Source organism: Diceros bicornis, chromosome 14, assembly GCF_020826845.1.
Source record: "Diceros bicornis minor isolate mBicDic1 chromosome 14, mDicBic1.mat.cur, whole genome shotgun sequence".
NCBI lineage: Eukaryota > Metazoa > Chordata > Mammalia > Perissodactyla > Rhinocerotidae > Diceros > Diceros bicornis.
Genome location: NC_080753.1, coordinates 40,321,121 through 40,344,072, shown reverse-complemented (window position 1 = coordinate 40,344,072; position 22,952 = coordinate 40,321,121). Strand labels below are relative to the sequence as shown.

Sequence of the window (22,952 nt, the reverse complement as noted above, 5' to 3'; positions counted from 1 at the left end):
TTGAGATAATTTGTAGTTTAAATCAGCTTTGTAGTTTAAATTGCTGCGACTGAACATATGTGGGATATGTAAAGATTTGAACAAGCAGGTTGGTTTTGCTGCTGTGGAACTCAGAAAAAAGTCTGTGCTGCAATTTTAGATTGTTGTATATTCATCCCCAAGAAGGTGTTTCAGACCACATAGAATCACCCACGAGGAGTGCCCGCACGGAAAGGAATAGAGTTCTTTGGACAAAAATCTGCTCCATTACATATATCATGACCTTTGAGTCAGTGTTCTTGATACACCAGAAAACCCCACGATATGAATTATTCTTTGCAGATACATATCATCACTACTATTGCTTTCTTCAAGAGGTGTTTGCTGGATCCAAAGATTTTCTGTCCATAAAGTAAGAAATGGCTTTGATCCGTCTTAAAGGAACAATACTCCTCCTTCTAACCGGACCTGGCATTATAGGGAACATATTTGTTTTTGTTAATTATATGTGCCTTTTCTTTTAGGGCACTGAAAAGAAATCTGTACATCTAATTCTCATGCACTTAGCTTTTACAAATATCATAATACTTTTTTTCAAGGAAATGCCAAAGACAATAGCAACTTTTGGTTTGAGAAACTTCCTAGGTGATACAGGATGTAAAATTGTTGTTTTTCTGGAGAGGGTGGCTCGGAAACTTTCAGTCTGCACCACCAGTTTCCTCACTGTGGTCCAGGCCATTATCATCAGTCCCAGAGACTCTGTGTGCTCAAGGCTCAAGCCAAGATCCACATGGTATACCCTTCCCTTTTTTCTCTTCTTTTGGATACTCAATTCGTTGATAAGCATGAACCTACTCTATTACATCAAAAACATCAGCACCATAAACATCTCACAAAATAGTGACAGTAGCAAATGTTGTTATTTTCTGCAAGAAAGCCAGAAAACGAAGTGGATTTTTCTCATTCTAATGGCCATGCGAGATGCTCTGTTTCAGTTTCTAATGGGCTGGGCAAGTGTCTACATGGTATTTCTTCTCTGCAAGCACCACAAGCATGTCATCTACCTTCAGAACTCCAAGGTTGTCTACCAAACTCCCCCAGAGATAAGAGGCGCTCAAAGTGTTCTCCTTCTGATTATTTGTTTTCTTTTTTTATTGGACAGATTGTATTTTTTCTTTATATTTAAATTCCTCTTTTGAGGATAAATATATAGCATTAAATAGTCTATAAATTCTAAAACTTGGTAATGCAACTCTCAGCCCATTTGTGCTAATTCACAGATATAGAATTGGCTGAATGTTGGCACATTTATCAAGACTTAAGAAAATGTCTGCTTCATCAATCCTTTAGGTAGTAAGTTTGAAATGACAGTTATGTTATGCTGCGTGTAAAAAAAATAATGAAGAGTAGCTTAAACACATAACAGTATAGTAAGCTACAGGGACCTAGTCATCTTCTCACTGCCCATCCTGCCACCTTCAGGAAGTGTAAGCCACTTCTAATTTTCCTGCTTGTAAGATGTCTCTTTCACTACCAAGCTTTGAGTAGTAAGGAGAAAAAGAACAATTTGGCAAATTCTATCAAAATGCTAACTCTTTGATTCATGAATTCTACTTCTAAGATAACCGTATAGATATATTGTTCTCGTGAGAATTGTAGTACAAAAATTATTACACATTGCAGGATTATTTTAAAAACATAACCTAAATATCCAGCAAAAAGGGCTATTTTGCTGGCTATTTGAAAATATCCTAGAAGATCCAGCCACACAAAGGGTTTGTATTGAACTTATGACAGAATGGGTGAGTTCAAAATGTATTGATATGAAATGATATCCAAGGTGTGTTTGTAATTAATTAAACAAAGCAACACAAGAATAATAGTATTCAAAAATGAAATATAATACTATTTTTAACTTGATGTTATCTACATCATGAATCTCTGCAAGAATACAAAAGAAACTGAGTGTTACCTGATTAAGAGAAGCTAGGTAAATGGAGGCCAGTCAGTAGAGTTTCAGTTTACATCTTTCTATATTTTCTGATTTGTTAAACATTTGACTATATCCTGTAAAAAATGAGTACAAGATTAATTTTGAAAATAATATGTGGCTTGTTTCAAGACATTGTTTGTTAGTGCCCTGACATTCCCACAATAATATCAATCTCTCAATCATCAAAAAGCTACAAGATAATTTGGTTCTGCATTAATTTAAATAAGAAATTTGATCTTTATTTTTCTAAATTGGAATCAAAATATATATTTGGGTAGAATTCATAGTTCTGGCAATAAGATATGTCATCAAGCTGTTTGGAAAAAATACTTGATGCTATTTTACTGATTTCACATATTCATAATACAAAATCTTAGAATTGATATGGACAGCTTCCATTCCATTTTAAAGAATGCCTCTATAATATCTCTTTTATGGCCCTTGTAAACATTTGGTATTTTTACTTCTGTACTAAATTTCCTTTTGGTTTTGTCGTACCATGTCCACACAGCTTTCAAATAACTTATTTATGTTATTATTCTATATTGTAATATGTTTAGGAGCTTAATTTCCTCATATAACTGTGAGAGCTTGAAGGCTAGGACTATGCTAATTATCTTAGTTTCATAACTTTTCTGTGACAGCCTTTTCTATCATAGAGAACAAGACAAAGTAAGCAGTCCCTGAATTGGTCATTGGTAACCGATGCAAAGGGAAGGGATGTAAGAGCCTGCAAATGAAACTAAGAATAGCATTCTAAAATTTAATTATGAAGAAGAGATTATCGAGCACTAAAAATAGACAGCAAGTCTCCAGATAAAAAAGGAGATGTTGTGTGACTGGTGGCACAAAATGGTAAGGATAGTGTATTAGTCAGGGTTCTCCAGAGAAACAGAATAAATAGGGTACCTATATATGTTGCATATAAGAGGAGATTTTTTATAGGAATTGGCTCACTCCGTTATGGAGGCAAAGAAGTCTCACAATCTGCCGTCTGCAAGCTAGAGAACCAGGAAAGCCAGTGTTTTAATTGAGTCCAAGTCCAAAGGCCTGAGAACCAGTGGGTTCATGTTTTAGGTAACTGAGTCTGAAGGCCCAAGAACCAGGAGCTCCCATGTTGGAGGGCAAGAGAAGATGGATGTCGCAGCTCAAGAAGAGAAAGAATTCACCCTTTCTTCATCTTTTTGTTCCATTTGGGCCCCCAATGGATTGTATGATGTCTACCCACATTAGTGAGAGGGAATCCCTACTCAGTCTACTGAAGCAAATGCTAATCTCTTCCAGAAACACCCTCATAGACATATTTAATTCTACCAGCTATCTGGGCATCCCTTAGTCAGTCAAGTTTACACATAAAATTAACCATCACAGATATCCTGGAATTTGGGTTCTCCAAATAAGTGCTATCCTGTGCTTCCCCTGAGAAGTCAGAATTGAATTGAGAAATTTACATTGAATCTAGAATCTTAAGGAGAAAATAATTCAAAATAGAAAAATACATGATTAAAATCGCTACACATCTAAAGGAGTGGGAGCTAGGAAGCAGAAACTGATAATACTGAATTTTAGACACACTGACATGGCTGGTAGCCACATCAACTACCTCTTACCTCCCATGTATTTATAGTTTTTGTTACCAGTAAAATAGAAGTAGGAAGATGAATTCTACATTGATTTTGCCTATGACATCTTACATAAGTTTCAAAATAATAATACCTGAAAATGTCTCAAATTTGGTGAAATACATAAATTTCTAGATTCAAAAAGCTCAGAGAATTCTAAGCAGTATAGACTCAAAAATGTTTATACCCAGACTAGTTATAATCAAGTCTCTCAAAATAAAACAAAGAAAATCTCTTGAAAGCAGACAGAAATAAATGATACATTACGCACAGAGAACCAATGATTCTTAAATGACAGTGGAATTCTTAGAGGAAACCATGGACCTGAGACAAAACTTCATTGATCATCTAACTCCATTAAATTCCTACTCTGACTGGTGGTCCAAACTGACACTTTGGGTCTCCAGGAATTATTGTCAGTTCAGAGCCAATGTCTATGAATCTCTGACAGGTCTGATTATATCACTTTACCCATTACAGTCACTCATAAATGACTGCAGGTCCCTTTGGGGATGATTGGGATGAAGATTATCAGTGTTGGTTTTCGGTAATGTAGCAGAGTTCCTTCATGAGGACCTTATCTTCCCCATCTTTCAAGGTACTCTGGGTTCACTGAACTGGCTCAAGTCTGGGAAGGATTAAGGATCCATGATTATCCATGATATTCTAGTGATTCAAGTCAGATTTATATTCACAAGACCTGGAGTTTTTCTCCTTATCCAGATAAGTAAGACTTCTGTTGACCTCTCATATACATCAGTTCTATAGAACCATGATCAACTAGTCAAGGCCAAAGGTCTCTGTCAGTCAGACTACTCTGATTAATGTTCATTAAGGTAACCAACCATAGCCACCTTGTCTTTGGTGATTAAGTGCCATCTCTTGACATATATCATTCAAGGATCAAATCACTCTCACTGTGTTTAGGGATTCCAATTCAATGGTAGTAGCTCCTAATTTAATTTTAGATTTGTAGAGAAGAACTCCAACAAAGCTCTTCTAGGATGCTTTGTTGCATGAATTTATTTGTCACAGCCATGGTGAAAGGCATGTCGTCTGGAACCCTTCCAGTTTGGGTGAGCGCAATAAATAGTCTCTAGCATTCCAATAATCTTAAGGTTTTGGACAACTTCCTCCTCTACAGTATACTAAGGAGTCTTTGACATTTCAACTTCTCTTAAAGTAGGCCACATTTGGGTCCATATTTCAGTCATCCAACCTGTGAAACATTTAAAGCCATTCTTTGCCATTAAGTTAAAACACTGAGTTCACAATCTCTGCTTAGTGGGTCCATATCAATACATTTGGCCTTATCCAACTTTATATTCTTTCAGCTTGATCCTACACCCTTAAGATCCAATCCCACACACATATCTCTAGCTTGAATCACAACTATCTGGAGACTGTCTCTGAAATACAGATTAAATATTTTCTGAAATATACATGGCTTTGCTCTAAAACCTATCTTGTCTAAAACCTATTCCAGGATTTACATTTCTCAATACAGGATCCTGAATTGCCATGGTCGTGTTCACCATAATGGGGTCATCTATATCATAAGGCCCTAGTGGAAAATCTGACCCTTCATGTCTGGACCTGCCCTATACCAGACATCATATTGAATTTAATCAAGACTATAAAGATAATTTTGAATTTACAGGAAATATGGGGGATTACAGCATGTTTAATGACAGCTTGGGAATAGGTAAAATTCAGATGTCAAAAATTCTATTGCACAAATGTCCTTGTTTCTTAAGAAAATAAATGGAATGAAATAAAAAGAGAGGAGTGAAAATCTGGTAGATAACAAGAGACTTAAGAGATATTTGAAAAGAGCACAGTCTAAAATCTTATTGTGATCTTGTTTCTTGTTCAATTATTTTTATCCCATTTTATTTTCTTGAACAAATACAGTAAAGTAAAAGTTAATAATTATTGAAATAATGTGTAAATGAATGAACATCCAATTACCAAACAAGGTGTAGAAAGCAAGTGGGAAAAGTGCAATGATTTCTGTCCATAATGCTCATTATATCAAGTGTAAGGAAATACATGTAAAGGAAAACAAAAGAGAGAAAAATAATATTGGGCACCAAATTGAAAGAAGACTATTGAAAAGTGAGGGAAATTTTTAAATAAGAGCTATGGGCTGCTTTGGCAAGATTGCTAAGAACAAACATTTAACTTGTCCATGACAGCTTAAAAAAGAAAATATTTGACAACTGACTAAACTGATTGAAACACCATAACCACCATTCATTTTCTCCCTTTTTGTTCATCCTGGATATATGAGGGTCATAGTTCATGGTGATGATTCTTTCTCTAAAAATAAAAAAAAAATCAATTTGAATGACTTTCAGTCAAGAAAACATCATGTCCATGTAGTCTGGTATATTAGTGTTGTGTTGCTGCATAACAAATTACCACAAATTTAATGCCTTAAAATAACACAAATTTATTATCTCATAGTTTCAATAGGTCCAGAGCATGGCTTATCTGAGTATTCTGCTTAGGATCTCACCAGACTAAATTCAAGGTGTTGGCTGGAGTTGCAATCTCTTCTGCGGCTCTTCCAAGCCCACCTGACTATTGGTAGACTTTAGTTCCTTATTATTTTAGAACCCAGGCCCTCAGTTCCTAGAGGGTACTCCCTGCCATGTGACCCTCTTCATAAGCAGTGCACATCATAGATGTTTACTTCTTCAAAGCCAGCAGGAGAGCCTCTCTAACTTTGAGTACGCCTCTTTAAGGATGGCCTGGATCCTCTTTCATAGAACTCACCTGATTAGGTCAGATTCACTCAAGATAGCCTCTCTTTCTTTATTATTAACTCAAGGCCAATTTATTAGAGACATTAATTACATTTGAAAAATCCCTTCCACTTTATCATGTAATGTAATCAAATCATAGTAATGAAATTTCATCATATTCATAGGTCCTGCCCATATTCAAGGGGAGGAAATTATATTATGTATGTACACCAGTGGGGAAAGAATCTTGGGGGCCATCTTAGAATTCTGCCCATATCTCTGGCTATATTTCCTCTTACTCTAGTTTACTCATTTCAAATCAAATAATATAAATTTCAACATTTGTTTGGTGGCAATGTTGGAAGTCCGAGAGATATGGAAGTGGGACTGGCTGTAAATTTCCCCATGGGAAAAAGTTAAATGGGATTATGGTGGGAAGTGGAGAAGAGCAAGGGCAAGCACAGGCAGGGGCCAAAAAAAACTAATCTGTACTGTTGAGTCAGGACAGTCCTTACTCTTGGATATAATGACTGGAATAGGAGAATGGGAGATATATCTGGCTTACATCTGGTCATGTTTTATTCCTTCATCTGGGTTGTAGTTTTACGGATATGTACAGTTTGCAAAGATTTATTGAGCTGTATACAGAAGATATATATGGTTTTCTTATTGTATATTTTACCCCAATGAAAATAAACCTTTAAATACCTGGGCTATGGAAATCCTCTCTGAACATTCATATGCCTGAAGACTGTTGGTGCTGACAGAAAACACTATATATCATGTAAATACGATTTCATCAAAATGATAAAATCCTTCCTTTCCTTTAATGTTCCTTTATCTTCAGTGCATTACAACCTACATTAGGCTATTACAAAAACCTGAATGGTAAAAATTAGCCAAGTTGCCAGCAAAATATATTAGTTTTCAGAAGCTCCTTGTCTGAAAATTGGAGATAATAATAACACCACCATGACCTTTACAAAAGAGAACAGAAGTAATATACCAGAGCGTGTAGTTCACTGCCTAGCACCAAGTAATCACTCATTGATTTTAGTGAAATGAATAAAGTAGAACAGCAGCATCAAAATGTCAAACCATCTGTGAAGAATGGCCGCTTGCCTGTGTGTGGAACTCCAAGTGTTTATGCCCAGAGATTCTGCTCTGAAGGGGTTTGTGTTTAGGCATGTTAGAAAATTTCCTGCTTTTCTTATGCTTACTCTCAGGGAATTAAGTGGAAATAGAATCTGGCAGACACCGTACAGAACTTTCAGTGTGGGAAGCAGAGTATTATTCCAGATCAAAGTAGTGTTACCAAAATCATTCCATGATTTACTAATTAGAACTCTGGACCCTGACTCTGACAATGAGATTTACGATAAAGGTTGAACCTTTCTCTATGTCTCTAATTAAGTGGATTCTTCCCAAGACTCTTGCTTATTTCCAGACAAACTATTGTTTCTCTGAAACATGCATGAGTACCTGCATATCTGAGTGCACTCGCAAACTGAGCACAGTATTAGCAGTGACTAGCCCTGTCCCTTGATTCCTTGCCATCCTGTAGACAATTAGATAAAACAGAAAGCAAAAGGCACATGAAACTCTGAACACTTGAAATCAATGTGGATACAGAGGCTAGGACTTGTCATTAAGGAAAAAGAGACAGTTTTGTGAAACAGTTTCATTAATGTGATGACTCAATTCATTATTTCAAAGTATTTAAGTTCTAAAAATATCCTTAAAATATGCATTTGAGAGGTTTGAATTTTACGCTTTTTACCTCTCACTTTCTATCACCCAGTTTTGGAAGCTATGAGATAACACAGTAGGCTGGAGACAAGAGAAAATTGGGTGTATTTCTTGAAGGAAAACTAAAATAAAAATCAAGACATACAGAGTAAGAGGGGAGACGGACAGCAGAGCACTTTCTTGGAGTTTTACCCTGTTGTAGTAACTACCTGTCCCAAAGAATTCATGGACTGTTGAGTGGTGGAAAAAAATTCAGAGTTGGAATTTAGATGCCTACTATCACTCAGGCTAGGACTTGGACCCTATATCCTCAGTTTAAAATGCTGATGCACTCTTGACTGAACTATGAAAACTGTACAGTATCTTGGAATTAAAAGATAAAAGAATTTAGACCTGCCTTCTAAGTTATTTTACGTCTTTTGAGGATTATTTCTGACACTCCCTGATAGTACAAAAAACACTAGTCTTTAATGTGCAAATTGTATGCAATTCCAGTTTTATACCATTCAAATATATATTCCGTACTTCCTGATCAAAAGTTTTCTGGTGCATGGTGTTACAGGGTTAGAGTCCAAGATCTTGTTGTGACTTTGAGAACATGTAATAAGCTCAAGGTTCAGGGATCTCAAATCATGCCAAAGACGTTGGTGATCCCAACACCCTCTCTGAGTCTCTCATGCCCACTTCCTTTCCACTGTTGAGGCAGAGTTCAGAGGATCTCATAATGGACAAACTAGTAGCTTTCATTAAAAGGACCCCCTTCAACCCTTTTCCAGCCACATATTGGGCGTGATAAAGTCCTATCAATTCAGTTACCAAACTGTAACTTGCTGTTTTTTCATATCAGACTGATAGATTGTGTCAGGGATTAAGAATTTCTGACCTTGAGTATCATATCTTGATGAAAATATTTTAAGACGTTGGAAACCTCTTATAGCAGAAAAGAGTTAGTGTCAAAAGAGGCCTGACTCTAATCAGTGGCGGTTACAGAAACAAAACACACACACACACACACACACACCCCAAAAGTGAGAGAATAATGTTGGCAAAATCTTATTGGAAAAGAGTCCAGAGATCTTACTTGGAAGCTGTGTCTGCCTACCAACCCTACTGGTTAACTTCTATTATAGTTTCACTTACAAGTCTTCAAAGTGTGATGGAGATTACAAGGAAGAGTGTTGAAAGATCCTCCAAATTCTTTTATTGCATTCTTGGTTTTTAAAATTATGGCTCTGTCTTGGTTGGTCAGTGTGTTCTACCTATTTGTGGTTTAGTATCTTCATCTCTAAAATGGGATCTAAATAACTATATTACCTACTTTTAGGGTTACTGTGAGAAGAAGTAATAAGATGCCTTTAAAATGATATATAATAGATATTCACTAAGTGTTAGTTCTCTCAACAACAACAAAATCTTTTGTTTGTTATAATCGTGTTTTCACTTAATAAACAAAATAAAATATGTTGCTTAATACCTTAGATGGACTCAAAGAGAAAGTGTCCTAAAACAATGATTTTCTTGAATCTGTCTCCTGTACATTGTAATGTCATATACTTTAATTCTGGGTTACTAATCACTGCCTTACTTTTTGTTCATAATGAATTCGTTTTCTGGTGCCTTATTAATTTATGAAAACTTTAAGACAGGCACACTGCTGTTGGTGTCCAGCTGGCAGAAGCATCACACTTATGGGAATCCCATGCATGCCAAGTTAGTATTTTTATTCTGAATTTGTTTTCATGTTGTCTTCATCATCATCGTCATCATCCACCACCATGACCATCTCACCATCACCATCAACTGTCTTTATCAATGTCATCTCTCCATCCAACAACATTATTCAACCTACATCTTCAATCAATTGTTAGGAGCCTTGTTGCCAGACTCACAATTGAGATATTGGACTAGTTAATTTCCTTAGTCTTCTCTCGCCTGCACTTAAGACAAAGCTCTTTGAAACTAGAGTGAAGTAAATATTTTTCCCAACCCTGGAGATTCCCCAAAAGTGTAGAGGGAGGTTGGTGTGGAATGGTCGGTGGAATAGAGGGTGTTTGGAGCATAGGAAAGGAGAGTCAGGATAGATTGCTGCTGCAGGAAATGGAAACAGAAGTTTTCTAATTATGCCTTTTTCTCTCAATCAAATTGATTTAATTGGAGCATTTTCAGCTCTAGTAAAATAGCACAGCCTATGCTTACATATGTTTGAGGCAACCAGGAAATATCAAGGTTGTTAGGTATAACAGGGTTACCTTGGTTGCAACTGAAAACAAATACAGACAGAGTAACCTCTGAGCAGAGTGACTCCCCGCCCTCAACCCAACTAGTACTTCCTTATATACATCCCAGGGAAGATAGAGATACATTTTAGAAAAATATCAGTGCAGTGACAGATGGTACAGGAAGATTTCTGGCAGAGGTGGATGGTTTCCTTGTGGGGAAGGGACAAATGGGATGTAGTCTGGCCTACCTGATAAACCAGAGGGCTCTGCTATGTGGCATGACCATTCTCACCTTGCATCATTAGGATCAGCACAATCAGGGATGGAGTTTTGTCCCTATTGTCAGATACACATCATCAACCAAGAGAGACCACAGGTTGAGGGAGTGGGCGGGAAGACATCTGCAGGGTTCAAGCTCTATTTTAAAAAGACAATAATGAGAAAATCTGTAGCAGAGCTGGGATAATTTATGGATGACATTAGAATAAAGATTTAAAATAAATATAATACGAATTCCCAAAGCCATAAAGGAAGAAAATAGAAACATGATGCTGGAATAAGCAGTTATAAAGAAGAACCAGTCAGAGACACTGGCTATAGATAAATAATGAATGAGTTTTTTAAAAAATTCAATTGATTATCAAATAAGAGAGTGGGCACTATACTCAAGATCAAATTAGTGAAATGGAACATTAAGTCAAGGAACAATCTTAGAAACCATCATGAAGGTATCTTAGGATAACTTTATAAAACATAACGAAAAACTAGTCCCAGAAGGAGAGAAAAAATTAAATGGAGAGAAAACATTTAAAGAAATACAACAGTGCTCCAGTCCTTGGGCCTGTGGCAGCTGGTGGCCCTGGATCTGGAGGTAGCCTCACTCCTTACCTGGGTGTAATCTTGGATTCTGTGCAGTGTGAAATACCCGATCTCAAGGCTGTCCAAAACAGCCGTGAATTACACATCCTGTGCCCTCCCCCTCCAATGCTTTGAGCAATCCAGAGGGCCAAGAGCCACAGATATGTTTCAGTTCGCTGTAGAAAGAAACACAATCCAAAGGACAATGACGAAATATGTTTACTGGAGAAGACGAGGTCGGTGCACTGTTCTGGCTCTGAGGACTCCACGTGTGCATCAGGTCAGGGGGTGAATTGGTGCCCTGTTGTTCTCTCCAAAACTGGCCTCTCAGTGACCTTTGGGAAGCAATAGATCAGACAAATAGAAATAAAATGTGAGATTACCAAATCAGATGGAATCCTCAGGAGACAGAAGATTGGAAAACTGGTGAAGATAAAGAAGTTAAAGTTGACAAGATACTAGCGTTCTGCTGGGTCTTGTCTTTAACTGAGCAAAATTTTTCAGAAAAACATTGATAAAAAACGTCATTAAAAAATGGAGTTGATGAACATATCTTTCAAAAGAGCTGGCACTTCAAATTCCTCTCTCTCAATCATTACTGAAAACCAAAACCTTCTTCTAAAGCTACAGACATACTTAAGAGGGAGCCAAACAAAGCATTCATCTGCTAGCATTCCCTTTTTTCAGAGGAGAAATCTTATAAGAAACTCAGCAAGCAGGGATGCCAATCTATAAAGAATTTGGAGACAGCTGCCTGCACTGAAGATATGTCCTTTAGAGGCCATTTTCTGAAGTGTCAAATCTTTAAAGGATTCTGTGTTTAGTTCTAGCAGAATATAGAGATTTCAAAGTCATAAAACAGATGCAGTAATAACAACCTATGCTTGGGGTACAATCCTGTTTTAGGGGACCATGTACTGAAATAAATGTCTTGACAAAAATGCTTCCTTATGAGAAAGCAAGTTTTTAGGGGACTGGTCAAAGAAAATGTCAATTACCTCTGTGAAAGTTAAAATATAGAAAATTAATATGAAATGTCGCTCAAATCATTTGTCATACCATGAAATACATTATGAAATTTGAAACATACTTTTTTAGATAAAATTATGGATCAAAAATAGACCACTGTTCTAATGTAACTTTTATCTTGTCAATTGAGTCACAGATTGTCTACAGAAAGAGCTTGCTTAGAAATGGTGATCATATAACTGGAGAGAAGAAGGATGAAAAATTTAGTAACTTGAGCCTAAATTGAGAAGTCGTCATAAGGCCTTAATATGTATATTAGTTGCCATTTAAATATTGTTATACTGATTAAACAGCTAAGAAAATTGTGGTTCATCTTTTTGACTCTGAAAGTGCAGAGAGAGAGAAAATTTCCTCTAAGCCTTGCTTACTTTGTGCCACAATCGCTTCTTTTTCCCACCCATAAATGATAAGCATTTGATTATCATAGTGATTCAGTAATATTTCCAAAGATAATGGTATTAAGTGATGGATATAAAGATTGTAATGGGCTACCATTACAACAAATGAGACAGCATCCATCAGCTATCCCTGAGGAAGTTCTGTGGCAGTTGTACCCAAATCTTGCCACCTTAAGTAGTCCAAAAATAAGAAAGTAATATTAGGAAGTTGACTTTTTGATGAGAGATATGAGAGAACATGGAATGAAATCTCAACTGAGAACATTTAGAAAAGTGACAGTGATAGCTACCCAGATAACAGTTAGAGTGAGTCTCTCCAAGGACAGGAACTCTTATTTGTCTTTGATAATCCGGGGCCTAACACAGATCTGACAATGGGTAATTATAAAATAGAAATTTGGTGAATGATTCTTGTTTTCATTTGTTGGAAAATTTTATATCCGTTGTTCTAAGTTGACTTCTGTAACTATCACTTTATGTCGTGCCTTCTGTTTTCTAAACTCAAGAAACTTGAGTTTAATTACGAATATAATCATGTTTGCCAACATAATTAAGTATCTTATTACACATGGTCTACATGGCCTACACAAGGGCAATAGACATCTCAGCAAAATGACTGGAATATAAATTACATGAGAGTCCCTTACCATGTGTAATGATGCTGCTTTTTAGTAATCTTTAAATAATGACCTTTGCTTGGAGTCTGAGTTCTCACTGGTGTAAAAGTAAAAGTATTATTTATCATCCCCAAGGAAGTTGGATTGAGAAAGGGAAAAGTATATTATACTACGGAAATGAAGAGAGAACAAGTGTTTGGGGTTGAGAGTGCAGGTTGCTCTGTGACGTGTGTGACCTCAAAACCATTATGTTGAGTTCAGAAATTAGTAAACATCTATTCAGTTGATTTCAAGATGAAGGGAAGTACTCTAAATTATGTATGAAGGAATTGCTTCTTTGGGAAATCTTTGAGGTCATGTTGAATAATTCTTTTCCACAATGAAGTATTTAATCTTTGATTTAAAGTCTCATTATAGTCTTATGTCAGGGGACACATCTGTACATGAACATAACATGCTATTTCTTAGAGAAGAACATGTTTTCATGGAAGTGGAATGCTGAGTCTGAACCACAGGCACACGGTTTGAGTTTGAGGGCAGTTAGGAAATATTACTACTAGGCAGATGTTTCAGAGAAGCCAGTCAAGATTTTTTAAACTTTCAAGGTACAAAGCAAGCAGTATTACTTCAGTAGAATAAGTGAAAGAATAAACTGAATGAAAGGAACTATTTTTTTTTTAATTTTGAAGGCATCGAATTCAGCACAGCAAAATGAAATTGAAAACATGTATTAATTCAAGGCATACATGTTTACATGGATTTAAAATGTAGTTTAGATATATCAGCCAATGGCCCATTTGACTTTAGCCACAAGTTTGGGTAACTTAGTAAACCCACCAAATACTAACCTCTTAGTGCCCCTGAAAAATTAATGTTAAGAAATCTAACTTGAATCAATGGAACTTTGCTGAGATTAGGAATATTCATTCTGAGGAACTTCTGGTAGCCGAAAATATTCCTTGTTATAACAAATAATCTAGGACCCCCTCAGTAATAGTAATACCCAACTTTCAAAAAGGGTAGCAGCAAGAAGAGGAAAATTCCACAGCACTAATTTTTCCAACAGATTTAATTAAAAGCTAAATGAAAATGAGTTAAATTACATAGAGTAGTTTAACAAAGTAGAACAAAGGAGAAATAAAATGTCAAAATTTGGTACAAGTGACCAGTCTTACAACTATGTGATACCATGCTGATTTAAGCTACTAACAGACCATGCACAGAAATATCTCTTCCAACCGTTTTGTTTGTGTAAATGATTCATGGGGAATTCAATCTTAACAGCGAACAAGTTATTTGTAAAATAAACAGAATAAAAATGATAATTTGATTCTAATTCTTATATTAAATGTGGGCACCACCGCTACATAGGTGGCTCGTTGGTCTAGGGGTATGATTCTCGCTTCGGGTGCGAGAGGTCCCGGGTTCAAATCCCGGACGAGCCCACTCGCTTCCTTTTCAACCAATTGGATTTAGAGAATCAAAAACAAGTGTTTTCTCAAATATTCTTGCCCAAGAGATGGGTTTTCATCACAATAAAAGTGCAACTGTCTTCGGAGCTGCTGAGTACTTAATTCCGGATCTCAGAGATGGGAAGCTGTCAGGAGTGTTGATGATGGGGGTGGCTCGGGCGCCCCCTAAATTCTACGGATCCGTTCTCAAACGTCAAGCAAGGCCTTGGGCATCAAATATGTGCGTGCATACGTACGTGCGTGCGTACGTGCATGTTCCTACTTGAGCGACTGCTGGGGAGGGGAGGGGAGGGGAGGGGAGGGGAGGGGAGGGGGAGGGTGGGAAGCGTGAATTATGGTCAACCCGTATCTTCCTTCCTCTCATAGCGTCCTGAATTTTAACTTTCACTGTTGACTCCAACTTCGGTGATCATTCTCTGACTCCTTGCATTTACTAGTTCTACCACACTGACTAAAGTAAAAGTCACGCCAGCTGCCACCGCCTCTGCTCTGGTCGACTCGAGGATTTGAGACTCCTGCGTCTTTCTTTTCCTGCGCTGCGCGGGAAACTTGCCTTCTCTGGTTAGAGTTCATTCATTTATTCATTCAACGAATGAATATTCAGTGAATCCTGCCTGTCAGCCTCTGCTGGATGCCAGGGATGCAGTAGTGGACCAGGAATAAAAAAGGTTTTGTTTCTGTGGAATTTAATATCACAAGTAAGTAAATATTTACAATTATGCGTCCTATGAGGAAATACAGAATTCCCGTAAAAGCATGTAGCACCAGGGCCGATCGTAGACTCCAGGGAATATTGCCGGCCACAGTTTGTCCACCTGGAGAGAAAAATCACACGGAGCAATCGTTAACCCTAGAAGTTCAAGGTCTTCTCCGTCACGTGCTGGAAAACTTACCAGTCCTTTCTCCTCTGCCCCAGGAAATACTCTCACTTATGAATTGCTCAAACCGCCCAGGTGAACTGATTAATACTGAAATTTGAAAGACGAAAAAAAAATATGGAGAGGAAGGTATTAATCCAGTTACTTTGCACACGATAGCTTTATTAAGATTTTTCCTCAGAATAACCATGTTGTTTTGTGGCCAAGACTGAAAGTGGACACACACACATACCACCACCACCACAATTTTTTCCTTGCTTTATGGCACCACCAAGGCTCCACTGGCCTTGCTCATCTTGGTACTCTGAAAGAGCATGGATCTTTTTACCTTTCCTTGTTCTGATCAATTACGGGGGCCCATTAAGTATGAAGATGCAGGTCCTTATTCAGAGGTGGTGTGCAATATATTTTCTCTTTTTATACATGAAATATAAATTTATAATTTATTTGTGGTTCAATGTACTTTTATAATTTGGAGTAGATGGAGTCATTCATTAAGTTTGAAATGCAAAAGGAACTTCCTCCAACCTCTGTCCTTTACATTTTCTGAGAATTCAGGAAGTCAGTTTTATGTCATCTAAGCAGGAAATTGAATGTTCCTTCTTCAAGGGATTTCACTATCCTAAGAGGAATGAGTTAAAGATATTGTCTGATAGTATAGATGGTGCAGGCAGATCACTTTACAGTGAAGCCCACAGTCAATAAACTGGACTCATAATCTCAATTTCCAGTTATTTTTTAGGGCCTAATTATAACTATAGATCAGCAACCAAAGATCACTAGACATCCAGAGTAAGTGTCTAATATCAAAGACAGAGATAAAAGTGAACTAGAAAAAAATAGTGGAAAATATTATGGAGAGAGAATAAAACTCAAGATATTATTACATCTATTCTTTAAAAATAAGAGAGAGAGAATGCTGTACAAAAGAGTAACTCAAGTACAAAAGTCTCTTAAAATTGAAATTGTGAGAGAAAAAATGAAAAACTTAATGGAGTACTTGGAATAAAATATGAAGGACATATTCCAGAATGTGGAGTAAAAATATAAAGGGAAATTCTAGCAGTCATGCCCTTTGGTATATACCCAAATGAGCTGAAAACCTATGTCCACACAAAAACCTTCACAAGAATGTTTATAGCAGCTTTATTCACAATTGCCAAAACTTGAAAGCAACCAAAATGCCCTTCAATAAATAAATAAAATGTGGTACATTCATACAATGGAATATTATTCAGTAATAAAAAGAAATGAGCTATCAAACCACAAAAATACATGAAGAACCTTAAAAGTATTGCTAAGTGAAAAAAGCCAATTTGAAAAGGCTGCATATTGTATGATTCCAACCATATGCCATTCTGGAAAAGGTAAAACTATAGAACAGTTAAAACATCAGTAGCTTGGAAGTCAGGGGATGTAGGGACAAAGATGTCGAGCACAGGGCAGTAAAACTATTCTGTGTGATACGTGTCATTAAACATTTGTCAAAACCCATAGAATGTACAACAGAAAGAGTGAGCCCTAATGTAAATTATGAATTTTAGTTAATAATAATATATTAATATTGGTTCATCAGTTGTAACAAATATACCATAATAATATAAGATGTAAATAACAGGAGAAGCTGTGGGGGAGGAGAGAGGTATGTGGGAACTCGGTACTTTCCTATCAATTTTTATGTAAATCTAAAACTGCCTAAAAGAATAAAGCCTATTTAAAAATACAAACAGAATGCAAATAGAAAGTAGTAAATATAAAAAAGAAAAGTAGAGGAAACATCCTTGAGGTTTAAAATTCAAGTATAAGAAATTCTAGGGAAAAAAAAAGAGAGAGAATGGAGAATAAGTGAGAAAATCACCAACAGAAAATTCAAGCTAATTTCTGAACTGAAAGACATGATTTTGCAAATTTAATGATGTAACAGAGATCCCAGAGCAGTGAATGAAAATAGAAACACACAAAGGCATATCTTACAGACATTTTACAACACTGAGGACAAAAAAAATCATCCTGAAAGAGAGAAAAGCTAATTACACATGAACCATAAGTAATTAGAATGACTTCGTAATTCTCAAAAGCAATACTGGCAGCTAGAAGAAAATAGAGAACTCTTTCAAAATTCTGAAAGAAAATATTCCCCAGTCTAGCATTCCATACCCAACCAAACACTCGATCAAGTGTTAGAGAAACATAAACAATATTCTCCAACACCCAAGTATTCAAAAATGTTATCTCCAATGAACTCTTTCTCCGGAAGCTACTCTACAATGTGCTCCACCAAAAGGAGAAGGCAAATTAAGATATAAAAGGACTTGGGAAATGTACAGGATGATGGTGAAGGAAGACATCAGGATGAAAACTGCACAAAATGTATAGAAATCGCCCAATTTATTTTTTTGGCAAACTTTGTTATTTGTGGTAACTTGAAAAAAAAAACAATTCTAATGTTCAGGAAACAATATATCATGAGAGATCAGTGAATAAAATTTGCCAATCATATAAACGGTGAATACTGATTCAACACGATTATGATATAACCATATTTGGAAGAAAGATTGTTAGGAAAGGTGTCTGTATATGGTCGTGTTTCAGGTGATGTAAGAGAGATGAATCTTATTTTTGTATAATGGGTAATCAACAGAAAATACTAAACAAAAAAATCAATAAGTAGAAATAAAAGCTTATGTATTAGTTAGAATACAATTTTTTCTTTGTTAACAAAGATTCAAACAAACTGTAACTTAAAGGAAGTAGACATTTACTGATCTGTCACTAATGGTCTGAAGGTGTAATCAATCCCAGGGTGATGCTTTGGCTCCATGGTGTTGGTTCCAGTCTTCTGTCTCATGGCTCCCTTCTTCCTGTGGTGTTGCCGGGTCCAATCTCTTTCTATTTCAAGACTCCTTCATTCCTATGGTGTTGCCTTTTCCAGCAAGCAGATACAGTGGAAAGAGAGAAGTGGAAGGTGTTTCTTTTCTCTTTTGGGCGTAACCTGGAAGCTTTACATATACTTTCTCTCTAATGCTCTGATTTAGAAATTGGTTACATGACCATGCTTAGCATCAAGGAAGGTTGTGCATGGTAGTCTTCTCATGAGTTGGCTATGAGCTCTACTAAATTTCCATTTCTTGAGAGAAAAGAGCAAACATTGATGGACAACTAGCCATCTCTGCCATAGCATGATATTTGGAGATATGCTGGTAAAAATAAAAACAACAACACAAACAAACAAAAAGCCAAATGGCTGAAAATCTGTGCCTTTACCAAGGGGGAATAAGATAGAAGGAAGAGGACCACTTTTTTACATACACATATTTTTGAAGTATTTGAGATTTTTAAACATGTGTGGTTAATTTTGATCAAAAAAATTTTACTTAGAAAAATAAGCTTTAAACTGAGAACCAAGGTATGGATAAAAAAATTAACCCAGGTTAAAATGAGAAAGGGCCAGAGCACTCCATGAGGGGAAATGACTTGTTGGGAGATGGGGGAAATAGATCCTTCTTGATACAAAATCACAAATTGGACTGGGCGTGCAAAACAAGATGGAGGGAAGTGGATTAAGTTGAGGTTGAAGATCCAGGCAGGTCAATAGGGCAAACTAAAATACAAGGACTTTTCCAAGTAAGAAGAGAAAATGATTCTTTGTGACAAACAAGGGAGGATCTTCACTCGAGATGTTAGTGCAACCTAAGGCAAAGTGTACATATACTAAGAGTGTGAGAATGCAGCAGAGATCCCATTCCCTTCAGGATTTCCCCCATGTTCCCTGTTGTTCATCCTATGATTGATTTGCTCAGGCTTCAGAAGAAAAATCTTCATAACCACCTTCCATTCTCAGATTTATGGATTTTCCCTAATCAGCCGCTCACAGACTTCAGCGCTCCAACCATAGTGATTTCTCCACACATTTTTAGATACTGCTGGCCTCCTGGCCTTTGCTCAGGCCATTTCCTCAGTCTGGGATGCCCTCTCTCTTTGCTACCTGTAGACAACTTGCTCTTCAAGACTCACCTTCAGTATTACCTTCTTTTCCCAGGCATTTATGATTCATTCTGATTAGTCAGAATTAATCCCTACTGGTGTTCATTCTTGTGCATTTTATTCATTCCATGAAACAAACAAACCAATCAAAAACCAAAAAAGGGAGCTGAAATAGCTTTTTTCATCTTTTCTCAAATCGTTTTCTCGCTAGGGGTGAGTTTCCCTACATTTTTAGCACCGCATCCCTTGGAAAATCGAATGAAGGTTAGGCAACCTCTCCCCTAAAAAACCACCCAAGAAACGCACAGGTATTTGAGGGGAAATCAGAATTCATGGCTCCTCTGATGCGGATGACCCCGGGATGAGAGCCCCACAAGATAAGGATTCTTCTTTGTGAGATTTCGCCCTATTGAAGAAGAGGCAATAACACTAAATGGAAATGGAGCATTGCCCTACCCAGATTCATCATCCAATTTTTCAGACTGTTTTATTAACCAAACCTATTAAACTAGATTTGCCAGTTGCCCTGAGGTCAACTCCAGTGGGAACCTCTGGGAACCTCTGCCTTCCTGCGGGCTCCGGGACACGCTCTCAGGCCACGGGGATCCTACAGAGGCCCTAGACCAGGCTCTCCCGAAGCGGGAGGAGGACTGCAAACTCCTGTTCGCCCCTGGTGGGCCAGGCCACGCCCACCGCCTGCCCAGACTTGACGCTGACGCGCCTCCAGCATGGAACCAGGCAGCCGGAGAAAGGAAGAGAAGACAGAGGCAGATATGTTTCTATCACGTCCCAACCACTCTTACGACTCCTGTGAAAGCAAAGACCGGTTTTTTTCCCCATCGCAGTTTTCCCACTCCACTTCCTTGTCCATTCGTGTGGAAGCTGGCCGTCTCCACGTTTCCCAGACGTCTCCAAGCCCTCGCCTAAGCGTCTTTCTATCCAGGACGGCCGGTGAGGTCCCAAGTACAACCTCTAAAATGAAGTACTTAGAAGCTAGCGTTCATCGTGACGAGGTGGCCGAGTGGTTAAGGCGATGGACTGCTAATCCATTGTGTTCTGCACGCGTGGGTTCGAATCCCACCCTCGTCGGCGACGTATTTTAATGGAGGGCGGCTCGAGGGTAGAAAAAAAGAGGAATGTATTCAACTTCACGCGATACGCCCAGATAGATGTTCACTTGGAATCCTCCTCGCTAAAAGAAAGCTGTTGCCCTCCCTTCCTTACTCGCAAACTATTGCTATGGTATACATGGGTTTTCCCCTTTATGGTTGATTGGGTATTGATTGTCAATATTATCTAAGTGGGGTGCTTTATGTGATCAATAAAGTTCCTTCTGGTAGGCTTCCTTCCAGGTGCTTGCGAAAGAAAATGAAAGACTAGTGAAGCTGGCAAGAAGAGGGCAGAAACTGGAGTGTAGTCATTCCAATCCTTCCTTTTAGAAATTATCACTCCTATGAGCAGTAACATAAATTCATCAAAAAGATAAGGTCAGCAGAAAAAAACAACAGGACAAATACACTAAAGCACTATTTCAATTATTTAGATTTTCAAGAACAAATCTACCGACCGAAATTGAAGAAATGTATAGCACTGAAGAGATGACCATAAGAGTTTTTAAAAAATTAAGAAATTCCGAAGTAAGTTAGTTTCAAGTGACAACCACACAAACCAAAAAATTTACTCTTACAGTGGTTAGATCCTCTTTTCCAGATCTTGGCTATATTTATGTATCCTTTACATGGCCTCCTAAAAACAACACAGAAATAAAAATTCACCTTTTCTGATTAAGAACATCACACACATTTTTCTTTTAAACTCAGTGGTCTTCATGATCATTTTAATAGCTGCATTATACTCGAAGGAGTTGACATACTATAATCTACTTTAGCCATTCTTCTTTGTTCCATTTCTTCATCATTTATTTTCTTTTAAGAGAATTAGTGGTACAAAGAATTGTTTGTTTCAGAAATAGGTCAAAGACTTTGAACATCTTATGTCTAATCTTAATAATTAGCCAGTTCTGTTTCAGTTTATGTTGTTTCTCTATATAATGCAATCACCAATACAAGATAGACCTAGTTTCCCCACAGACACTTGACAAGCTGGAATTATTATTTATATACTTTATATTTACATAGAATAGAATGTTTTATATATTCATATATACTTTAGATATACCGAGTAAGTAAAATGGTCAGTTTTTCCAAATTTTGTTCTCTAATTATGTTTTTATCTGCTATAAACCTATGAGTCCTTAGAATTATTTCCTGCGAACATTTTTCCTGTTACTTTTTAAATAAATTTTTAAAATAATTTAGTCAAAAAAGTTTTTAAAATACACTAAAAATTAGAGAAATTTATATTAGTATAAAAATAGCCATGTACCCATCTTAGAGTTTCCATATTCATCGCATTTTGAAAAAAAATTTAATAGTATTTTTTAATATTTAAACTTTTTATTGTAAAACATCACATGCAGAAAAGTACATAAAATATACATACCGACTTAAACAATTATAAAGCAAACACTTGTGTAACTGTGACATAGATCAAGAAGTAGAACATGGTAAGCCTCTAGTCAGTGCCACTTATGCCCTCTCCCAATCGCTATCCCTCCTCTTCCCTCCCCAAGGTAACTACCAACCTGACTTTTACTTTTATCACATTCTTGCATTTTCTTCATTATTTTATCACCAATTTTTGCATTCTTAAACACTATTGTTTACCTACATAACTAGAATCATATATATTTACTTTTCTACTTTTTACATTAGTAATATTCCGTAAGTTCCATTATTGTTGCCATAGACGTATTTTATCTATTTCCATTTCTGTATAGTATGTCATAGTATGAATATACCACACCTTATCTATCATTTGTATTCATTATCTATGGCTGTGTAACAAAGTACCCCAAAACTTAGTTGCATAAAGCAACAACATTTAGGGCTGGCCGGGTGGTGTAGTGGTTAAGTTCGTGCACTCGGCTTTGGCTGTCCAGGGTGCGCAGGTTCGGATCCTGGGCAGGGACCTACACACCACTCATCAAGCCATGCTGTGGCAGTGTCCCACATACAAAATAGAGGAAGATTGGCACAGATGTTAGCTCAGGGCTCATCTTCCTCGAGAACAAAAAAAAAGAGGAAGATTGGCAACAGATATTAGCTCAGGGCCAGTCTTCCTCACTGAAAATCAAAAAAACATTTATTATCTTCCAATTTCTGTAGCTCAGGATTCTAGGAGGGGCTTAGCTGGGTCCTCTGGCTCAGGGTGTCTCACAGGGCTGCCGTCAAAGGTGTGGGCAGGGGCTTCACTCATCTCAAGCTTAGACTGAGGAAGGATTGGCTTCCAAGATCACTGACATGGTTGTTGGCAGGATTCATTTTCCCCTAGGCTGTTAGATT

General features: G+C 37.1%; 2 non-coding genes and 1 pseudogene across 2 annotated transcripts; all 3 read left to right on the top strand.

The window, feature by feature from the left end:
* The first annotated feature begins 398 nt into the window (after positions 1-398).
* On the top strand, positions 399-1,209 carry LOC131413349 (putative vomeronasal receptor-like protein 4; annotated as a pseudogene).
* A 13,378-nt stretch (positions 1,210-14,587) lies between these two features.
* TRNAP-CGG (transfer RNA proline (anticodon CGG)) lies at positions 14,588-14,659 on the top strand. Its single transcript has one exon. It is a non-coding gene; the product is annotated as a tRNA-Pro (tRNA).
* Positions 14,660-20,555: 5,896 nt separating this feature from the next.
* TRNAS-GCU (transfer RNA serine (anticodon GCU)) lies at positions 20,556-20,637 on the top strand. The gene has a single exon. It is a non-coding gene; the product is annotated as a tRNA-Ser (tRNA).
* Positions 20,638-22,952: the final 2,315 nt, after the last annotated feature.